The sequence below is a fragment of the Rhopalosiphum padi genome, chromosome 3 (genome assembly GCF_020882245.1).
Source record: "Rhopalosiphum padi isolate XX-2018 chromosome 3, ASM2088224v1, whole genome shotgun sequence".
NCBI classification, from domain to species: domain Eukaryota; kingdom Metazoa; phylum Arthropoda; class Insecta; order Hemiptera; family Aphididae; genus Rhopalosiphum; species Rhopalosiphum padi.
Genome location: NC_083599.1, coordinates 30,150,867 through 30,161,821, shown reverse-complemented (window position 1 = coordinate 30,161,821; position 10,955 = coordinate 30,150,867). Strand labels below are relative to the sequence as shown.

General features: G+C 23.9%; 1 long non-coding RNA gene across 1 annotated transcript; it reads left to right on the top strand.

The window, feature by feature from the left end:
* Positions 1-1,482: 1,482 nt before the first annotated feature.
* Positions 1,483-2,837, top strand: LOC132927910 (uncharacterized). The gene is made up of 3 exons (XR_009661893.1): positions 1,483-1,656; positions 1,721-1,850; positions 2,714-2,837. It is a non-coding gene; the product is annotated as an uncharacterized LOC132927910 (long non-coding RNA).
* The last annotated feature ends 8,118 nt before the right edge of the window (positions 2,838-10,955 follow it).

Sequence of the window (10,955 nt, the reverse complement as noted above, 5' to 3'; positions counted from 1 at the left end):
TCGAAATTTTCAATTTTCATTCGCGTTTCCTAGGTCACCTGTTGGTCAAACGACAATTTATCACAGGAGTTAAAGTGTTCTACATGTAATTTTAAATCAGAATCAGTTTTTCATTTTTCCAAAAATAAGTTATTTCAAATTTTGGGTTTTCAAAAATCGTCCGACCTAAGTACGACGTTTAAAAATCTTTAATAACGGTTTCCCGAAAAATCAAAAGCATACAAATTATGAAACTGGTTATGGGGATCAATTTTATGTCTTACGACTTTCGTCCTATCCAGTGTTTCTTTCAGACAATTTTCTTCGGGGGGGCATTTGAAAAAATCGGAGGGGCAATTATAATACGTATTATTTTATTTACACAGTATCCCATTATTATATTATAATAGCTGGTAGTCTGTTATGACTGTGAACATTATAATTAAATAGATACGTCATACACAACATTTAACATAAAGTTTTTAATACAGACATAGTATTATTATAAAACAACCTTATTTTTAAATACACGTATGTTAAGTTCAATATAGGTACAAAAAATAAAATAAATTATAATAATAGCTAGAAAAAATATTTTTACCCTATTTTTGGTTAAAAATTATTAAATTTTAATTTTAAATGATATTATTATTGTTATTAAATTATTTTAAGTTCTAAAGAAATCGAATTCGGCGATTTTTTTTTTGATGACGATTAAGAACTATACTAAATTATTAAACAAATATCATTTGATTTTTTATCGTTTTATACAAATTTCAATGAGTTAGGTACACAACACACATTAACAAATCATATAGTAACAGTCAATACATTTCACCGTTTTGACAATAGTAAAGTAATAGGTACATTAATCACTGTGAACAACAATGATACACATTACAAACTAATGAAATACCTACAAATTAATCTGATATTAGTTTTGGTGTTTAATAATTTATAGTCACCGTTGTTCCATAATATTATCTATATGATTACTGATTTCCATCGGGAAAAAAAAATGTATTAATAGAATACCGTATTGACTCTTATTGAATGTATTTTTTATCTATTGTTGGTGATTCGCCGTGATATAGAATTTACATTTGTCATACCTATGACTATTTTTATTTGATTCTACCTATTAAAGTACCTGAAAGAAACACTGGAGAATACTCATACGTGGAAACACGGAAACACTCATATGATATCTCTCGCGGTTTTCCCGTAAAACACTTCGTAAACGAAATATTTTTCAATTTATGAGTTATACAATAATATTTGAATTTTACAATAATATTTAAATTTTATAATACATAAATTTGGGAATTTTTACATTTCATTGTTGGTTTTTCTGCATTTTCAGTTGGCCCCGATTTTAGCGTTTCTGCCATGAAAATTTCGTGATAAAAAATCTGCTTGTTATCATGGGGTCCAACTGCCCGAGCCCCTTATAAAACATTGTTTTTCTATTGATAAAACCGTTTAGATTTACTGTATGGTTTATATTACATATCTTTTTGTAGTTTTACATTCGTATTTGTATTTAAATTTCAACTTAAAATTGTTTTGTAAAACATGAAGTTTGTCAGTTAGTTTTTGTTTGATTATTTACAATTCTAAATTGTTCAGTGTTGTCAATGTACTAGTTGTCATATAAGGATTTTCGTACTCCTTATGGTGTGTAGTAGTGACATTTTATCCTCCAACCATTATACATATTAAACTGGCTAAATTTTTTCAGATTGTGGTACAGCAGATCATTCAAGACATGCTGAGACATGAATTACTATTTCTAACACATGAGAAAGTGACAACATCCTACGTTGAAAATGGACTAGACGATACTGATAACAATAATAGTTTTATGTAAAGTACGAATTAATGGATATTGAATATAATTGATAACAACATAATTGTAGTATAACAAAAACTTAGTGTCATGAAATCCAGACCATTAGATTAAGTAAATAATTCTTATTTAACATCAATCATCATCTTACATTGAAAATTAACTGGAAGATACTGATAATTATATAGGTTTTATGCAATGTACGTTAAATGATTATTGAATGTAATTGATAGTAAATTAACATTAGTGTAACAAAAAGTTAGTGCCAAGAAACTCTGACCATTAGATTAAGAAAATTATACAAACTTTCTATTATTAATTTTCATTAATTTCACTTAAGCTTATACTTCATAAACACCTTAATACGTGTTTTTATATGATAATTTAGACAAATATTAAAAATTCATATTTTTAACTCCTTATAGAACACTTAATTCTCATGTTAGTGTCATCAAACTCTGACCATTAGATTAAGCAAGAAATTCTAATTTATTATTATTATCTTTCATTATTTCACTTAAGATTATACTTCATAAACATTAAAAAACGTGTTTTTATATGATAATTTAGTCAAATATTACAAATCCATATTTTTAACTGCTTATAAATCACTCAATTCTCATGTTAGTGTCATCATACTAAGACCATTAGATTAAGCAAGAAATTCTAATTTATTATTATTAACTTTCATTAATTTCACTTAAGCTTATACTTCATAAACAATATAAAACTTGTTTTTATATGATAATTTAGACAAATATTAAAAATTCATATGTATTTCATATTGAAAAAAAACATCTGGTAGATTTGTACTTTCTTTTATTATTTATCATAATTATTGTTTCTCCAACTATTATATTTATTTAATCGACTACTTTTTTTTAGATGGCAGTACAGCAGATCACTCAAGGCTTGCTGAGACATGACTTCGCATTCATACCACTTGGGAAAGTATCATCATCTTACATTGAAAATTAACTGGAAGATACTGATAATTATATAGGTTTTATGCAATGTACGTTAAATGATTATTGAATGTAATTGATAGTAAATTAATAGTAGTGTAACAATTGAAAATTTGTTAAAAGTCTGAATAAAGGTTTGGGAAACACCGTTAGCTTGTAATGTTAATTCATAATACTTGCCTTAGCTATAAAAATCTTTTAATATTATTTACTACGTTTAATTGGTTTCACTTTAACCATAACCCAAAGTGATTTAATTTAAATTGTCAAGTTTCACTAGATGTGTTACGATGATTTATTCAATTATAATTTCATATTATTATGTTCAAATCAGAATTATTTATGAAGAATAGTAATGTCATATGATATTGCAAACAGTCAATTTTATATTATCCTATGATTGTATTTATATGATAAAATTATTTTACATTCAAATTCAACAAAACATCTGCTAGATTTTTAATATCTTTGATTGCTTATCATAATTAATGTGTCTTATCATCTGTTTAATGATTATATTTCATATCTTTTTGCATTTATACATTTTTATTTGTATTTATGTTTCAACTGTAAAATTTATTCAAATATTTTCTATTATGAGTGTAGTTTGTCTTTTAGTTTTTGTTTGATTGTTTTAACTTCTAAATTATTCAGTGTTTCCCACACACTAGTTGTCATAAAAAGATTTTCGTTCACCTTATGGTGTGTAGTAGTGACATTTTATCCTCCAATTATTTTACAAATTTAACTGACTAAATTTTTTCAGATGACAGTTTAAGAACACTCGATGCATGCTGAGACATGAATTCACATTTCTACCACTTCGGAAAGTATCAATGTCCTACGTGGAAAATGGACTAGAAAATACTGATAATACTAATGGTTTTATGCAATGTACGTTTAATGGGTATCGAATGTAATTGATAGTAAATTAACATTAGTGTAACAAAAAGTTAGTGCCAAGAAACTCAGACCATTAGATTAAGAAAATTATACAAATTTTCTATTATTAATTTTCATTAATTTCACTTAAGCTTATACTTCATAAACACCTTAATACGTGTTTTTATATGATAATTTAGACAAATATTAAAAATTCATATTTTTAACTCCTTATAGAACACTCAATTCTCATGTTAGTGTCATCATACTAAGACCATTAGATTAAGCAAGAAATTCTAATTTATTATTATTATCTTTCATTATTTCACTTAAGATTATACTTCATAAACATTATAAAACGTGTTTTTATATGATAATTTAGTCAAATATTACAAATCCATATTTTTAACTGCTTATAAATCACTCAATTCTCATGTTAGTGTCATCATACTAAGACCATTAGATTAAGCAAGAAATTCTAATTTATTATTATTAACTTTCATTAATTTCACTTAAGCTTATACTTCATAAACAATATAAAACTTGTTTTTATATGATAATTTAGACAAATATTAAAAATTCATATGTATTTCATATTGAAAAAAAACATCTGGTAGATTTGTACTTTCTTTTATTATTTATCATAATTATTGTTTCTCCAACTATTATATTTATTTAATCGACTACTTTTTTTTAGATGGCAGTACAGCAGATCACTCAAGGCTTGCTGAGACATGACTTCGCATTCATACCACTTGGGAAAGTATCATCATCTTACATTGAAAATTAACTGGAAGATACTGATAATTATATAGGTTTTATGCAATGTACGTTAAATGATTATTGAATGTAATTGATAGTAAATTAACATTATTGTAACAAAAAGTTAGTGCCAAGAAACTCTGACCATTAGATTAAGAAAATTATACAAATTTTCTATTATTAATTTTCATTAATTTCACTTAAGCTTATACTTCATAAACACCTTAATACGTGTTTTTATATGATAATTTAGACAAATATTAAAAATTCATATTTTTAACTCCTTATAGAACACTCAATTCTCATGTTAATGTTTTCAAGCTCAGACCATTAGATTAAGCAAGAAATTATAATTTTCTATTTTTTACATTCACTTATTTAATTAAAGCTTATACTTAATAACACCTTAAAACGTGTATTTATAAGATAATTTAGTCAAATATTACAAATTCATATTTTTAACTGCTTATAGAACACTCAATTCTCATGTTAATGTTTTCAAGCTCAGACCATTAGATTAAGCAAGAAATTATAATTTATTATTATTAACTTTCATTAATTTCACTTTAGCTTATACTTCATAAACACCTTAATACGTGTTTTTATAAGATAATTTAGTCAAATATTACAAATTCATATTTTTAACTGCTTATAAATCACTCAATTCTCATGTTAGTGTCATCATACTAAGACCATTAGATTAAGCAAGAAATTATAATTTTCTATTTTTTACATTCACTTATTTAATTAAAGCTTATACTTAATAACACTTTAATACGTGCTTTTATATGATATTTTAGACAAATATTAAAAATTCATATTTTTAACTCCTTATAGAACACTCAATTCTCATGTTAATGTTTTCAAGCTCAGACCATTAGATTAAACAAGAAATTATAATTTATTATTATTAACATTTATTAATTTCACTTTAGCTTATACTTCATAAACACCTTAAAACGTGTTTTTATAAGATAATTTAGTCAAATATTACAAATTCATATTTTTAACTCCTTATAGAACACTTAATTCTCATGTTAGTGTCATCAAACTCTGACCATTAGATTAAGCAAGAAATTCTAATTTATTATTATTATCTTTCATTATTTCACTTAAGATTATACTTCATAAACATTATAAAACGTGTTTTTATATGATAATTTAGTCAATTATTACAAATCCATATTTTTAACTGCTTATAAATCACTCAATTCTCATGTTAGTGTCATCATACTAAGACCATTAGATTAAGCAAGAAATTCTAATTTATTATTATTAACTTTCATTAATTTCACTTAAGCTTATACTTCATAAACAATATAAAACGTGTTTTTATATGATAATTTAGACAAATATTAAAAATTCATATGTATTTCATATTGAAAAAAAACATCTGGTAGATTTGTACTTTCTTTTATTATTTATCATAATTATTGTTTCTCCGACTATTATATTTATTTAATCGACTACTTTTTTTTAGATGGCAGTACAGCAGATCACTCAAGGCTTGCTGAGACATGACTTCGCATTCATACCACTTGGGAAAGTATCATCATCTTACATTGAAAATTAACTGGAAGATACTGATAATTATATAGGTTTTATGCAATGTACGTTAAATGATTATTGAATGTAATTGATAGTAAATTAATAGTAGTGTAACAATTGAAAATTTGTTAAAAGTCTGAATAAAGGTTTGGGAAACACCGTTAGCTTGTAATGTTAATTCATAATACTTGCCTTAGCTATAAAAATCTTTTAATATTATTTACTACGTTTAATTGGTTTTACTTTAACCATAACCCAAAGTGATTTAATTTAAATTGTCAAGTTTCAGTAGATGTGTTACGATGATTTATTCAATTATAATTTCATATTATTATGTTCAAATCAGAATTATTTATGAAGAATAGTAATGTCATATGATATTGCAAACAGTCAATTTTATATTATCCTATGATTGTATTTATATGATAAAATTATTTTGCATTCAAATTCAACAAAACATCTGGTAGATTTTTAATATCTTTGATTGCTTATCATAATTAATGTGTCTTATCATCTGTTTAATGATTATATTTCATATCTTTTTGCATTTATACATTTTTATTTGTATTTATGTTTTAACTGTAAAATTTATTCAAATATTTTCTATTATGAGTGTAGTTTGTCTTTTAATTTTTGTTTGATTGTTTTAACTTCTAAATTATTCAGTGTTTCCCACACACTAGTTGTCATAAAAAGATTTTCGTTCACCTTTTGGTGTGTAGTAGTGACATTTTATCCTCCAATTATTTTACAAATTTAACTGACTAAATTTTTTCAGATGACAGTTTAAGAACACTCGATGCATGCTGAGACATGAATTCACATTTCTACCACTTCGGAAAGTATCAATGTCCTACGTGGAAAATGGACTAGAAAATACTGATAATATTAATGGTTTTATGCAATGTACGTTTAATGGGTATCGAATGTAATTGATAGTAAATTAACATTAGTGTAACAAAAAGTTAGTGCCAAGAAACTCAGACCATTAGATTAAGAAAATTATACAAATTTTCTTTTATTAATTTTCATTAATTTCACTTAAGCTTATACTTCATAAACACCTTAATACGTGTTTTTATATGATAATTTAGACAAATATTAAAAATTCATATTTTTAACTCCTTATAGAACACTTAATTATCATGTTAGTGTCATCAAACTCTGACCATTAGATTAAGCAAGAAATTCTAATTTATTATTATTATCTTTCATTATTTCACTTAAGATTATACTTCATAAACATTATAAAACGTGTTTTTATATGATAATTTAGTCAAATATTACAAATCCATATTTTTAACTGCTTATAAATCACTCAATTCTCATGTTAGTGTCATCATACTAAGACCATTAGATTAAGCAAGAAATTCTAATTTATTATTATTAACTTTCATTAATTTCACTTAAGCTTATACTTCATAAACAATATAAAACTTGTTTTTATATGATAATTTAGACAAATATTAAAAATTCATATGTATTTCATATTGAAAAAAAACATCTGGTAGATTTGTACTTTCTTTTATTATTTATCATAATTATTGTTTCTCCAACTATTATATTTCTTTAATCGACTACTTTTTTTTAGATGGCAGTACAGCAGATCACTCAAGGCTTGCTGAGACATGACTTCGCATTCATACCACTTGGGAAAGTATCATCATCTTACATTGAAAATTAACTGGAAGATACTGATAATTATATAGGTTTTATGCAATGTACGTTAAATGATTATTGAATGTAATTGATAGTAAATTAACATTAGTGTAACAAAAAGTTAGTGCCAAGAAACTCTGACCATTAGATTAAGAAAATTATACAAATTTTCTATTATTAATTTTCATTAATTTCACTTAAGCTTATACTTCATAAACACCTTAATACGTGTTTTTATATGATAATTTAGACAAATATTAAAAATTCATATTTTTAACTCCTTATAGAACACTCAATTCTCATGTTAATGTTTTCAAGCTCAGACCATTAGATTAAGCAAGAAATTATAATTTTCTATTTTTTACATTCACTTATTTAATTAAAGCTTATACTTCATAAACACCTTAATACGTGTTTTTATATGATAATTTAGACAAATATTAAAAATTCATATTTTTAACTCCTTATAGAACACTCAATTCTCATGTTAATGTTTTCAAGCTCAGACCATTAGATTAAGCAAGAAATTATAATTTTCTATTTTTTACATTCACTTATTTAATTAAAGCTTATACTTAATAACACCTTAAAACGTGTATTTATAAGATAATTTAGTCAAATATTACAAATTCATATTTTTAACTGCTTATAGAACACTCAATTCTCATGTTAATGTTTTCAAGCTCAGACCATTAGATTAAGCAAGAAATTATAATTTATTATTATTAACTTTCATTAATTTCACTTAAGCTTATTCTTCATAAACACCTTAATATGTGTTTTTATATGATAATTTAGACAAATATTAAAAATTCATATTTTTAACTCCTTATAGAACACTTAATTCTCATGTTAATGTTTTCATGCTCAGACCATTAGATTAAGCAAGAAATTATAATTTTCTATTTTTTACATTCACTTTTAATTAAAGCTTATACTTAATAACACTTTAATACGTGCTTTTATATGATATTTTAGACAAATATTAAAAATTCATATTTTTAACTCCTTATAGAACACTCAATTCTCATGTTAATGTTTTCAAGCTCAGACCATTAGATTAAACAAGAAATTATAATTTATTATTATTAACATTTATTAATTTCACTTTAGCTTATACTTCATAAACACCTTAAAACGTGTTTTTATAAGATAATTTAGTCAAATATTACAAATTCATATTTTTAACTCCTTATAGAACACTTAATTCTCATGTTAATGTTTTCAAGCTCATACCATTAGATTAAGCAAGAAATTATAATTTATTATTATTAACTTTCATTAATTTCACTTAAGCTTATACTTCATAAACACCTTAATACGTGTTTTTATATGATAATTTAGACAAATATTAAAAATTCATATTTTTAACTCCTTATAGAACACTTAATTCTCATGTTAGTGTCATCAAACTCTGACCATTAGATTAAGCAAGAAATTCTAATTTATTATTATTATCTTTCATTATTTCACTTAAGATTATACTTCATAAACATTATAAAACGTGTTTTTATATGATAATTTAGTCAATTATTACAAATCCATATTTTTAACTGCTTATAAATCACTCAATTCTCATGTTAGTGTCATCATACTAAGACCATTAGATTAAGCAAGAAATTCTAATTTATTATTATTAACTTTCATTAATTTCACTTAAGCTTATACTTCATAAACAATATAAAACGTGTTTTTATATGATAATTTAGACAAATATTAAAAATTCATATGTATTTCATATTGAAAAAAAACATCTGGTAGATTTGTACTTTCTTTTATTATTTATCATAATTATTGTTTCTCCGACTATTATATTTATTTAATCGACTACTTTTTTTTAGATGGCAGTACAGCAGATCACTCAAGGCTTGCTGAGACATGAGTTCGCATTCATACCACTTGGGAAAGTATCATCATCTTACATTGAAAATTAACTGGAAGATACTGATAATTATATAGGTTTTATGCAATGTACGTTAAATGATTATTGAATGTAATTGATAGTAAATTAACATTAGTGTAACAAAAAGTTAGTGCCAAGAAACTCTGACCATTAGATTAAGAAAATTATACAAATTTTCTATTATTGATTTTCATTAATTTCACTTAAGCTTATACTTCATAAACACCTTAATACGTGTTTTTATATGATAATTTAGACAAATATTAAAAATTCATATTTTTAACTCCTTATAGAACACTCAATTCTCATGGTAATGTTTTCAAGCTCAGACCATTAGATTAAGCAAGAAATTATAATTTTCTATTTTTTACATTCACTTATTTAATTAAAGCTTATACTTCATAAACACCTTAATACGTGTTTTTATATGATAATTTAGACAAATATTAAAAATTCATATTTTTAACTCCTTATAGAACACTCAATTCTCATGTTAATGTTTTCAAGCTCAGACCATTAGATTAAGCAAGAAATTATAATTTTCTATTTTTTACATTCACTTATTTAATTAAAGCTTATACTTAATAACACCTTAAAACGTGTATTTATAAGATAATTTAGTCAAATATTACAAATTCATATTTTTAACTGCTTATAGAACACTCAATTCTCATGTTAATGTTTTCAAGCTCAGACCATTAGATTAAGCATGAAATTATAATTTATTATTATTAACTTTCATTAATTTCACTTAAGCTTATACTTCATAAACACCTTAATACGTGTTTTTATATGATAATTTAGACAAATATTAAAAATTCATATTTTTAACTCCTTATAGAACACTTAATTCTCATGTTAATGTTTTCATGCTCAGACCATTAGATTAAGCAAGAAATTATAATTTTCTATTTTTTACATTCACTTATTTAATTAAAGCTTATACTTAATAACACTTTAATACGTGCTTTTATATGATATTTTAGACAAATATTAAAAATTCATATTTTTAACTCCTTATAGAACACTCAATTCTCATGTTAATGTTTTCAAGCTCAGACCATTAGATTAAACAAGAAATTATAATTTATTATTATTAACATTTATTAATTTCACTTTAGCTTATACTTCATAAACACCTTAAAACGTGTTTTTATAAGATAATTTAGTCAAATATTACAAATTCATATTTTTAACTCCTTATAGAACACTTAATTCTCATGTTAGTGTCATCAAACTCTGACCATTAGATTAAGCAAGAAATTCTAATTTATTATTATTATCTTTCATTATTTCACTTAAGATTATACTTCATAAACATTATAAAACGTGTTTTTATATGATAATTTAGTCAATTATTACAAATCCATATTTTTAACTGCTTATAAATCACTCAATTCTCATGTTA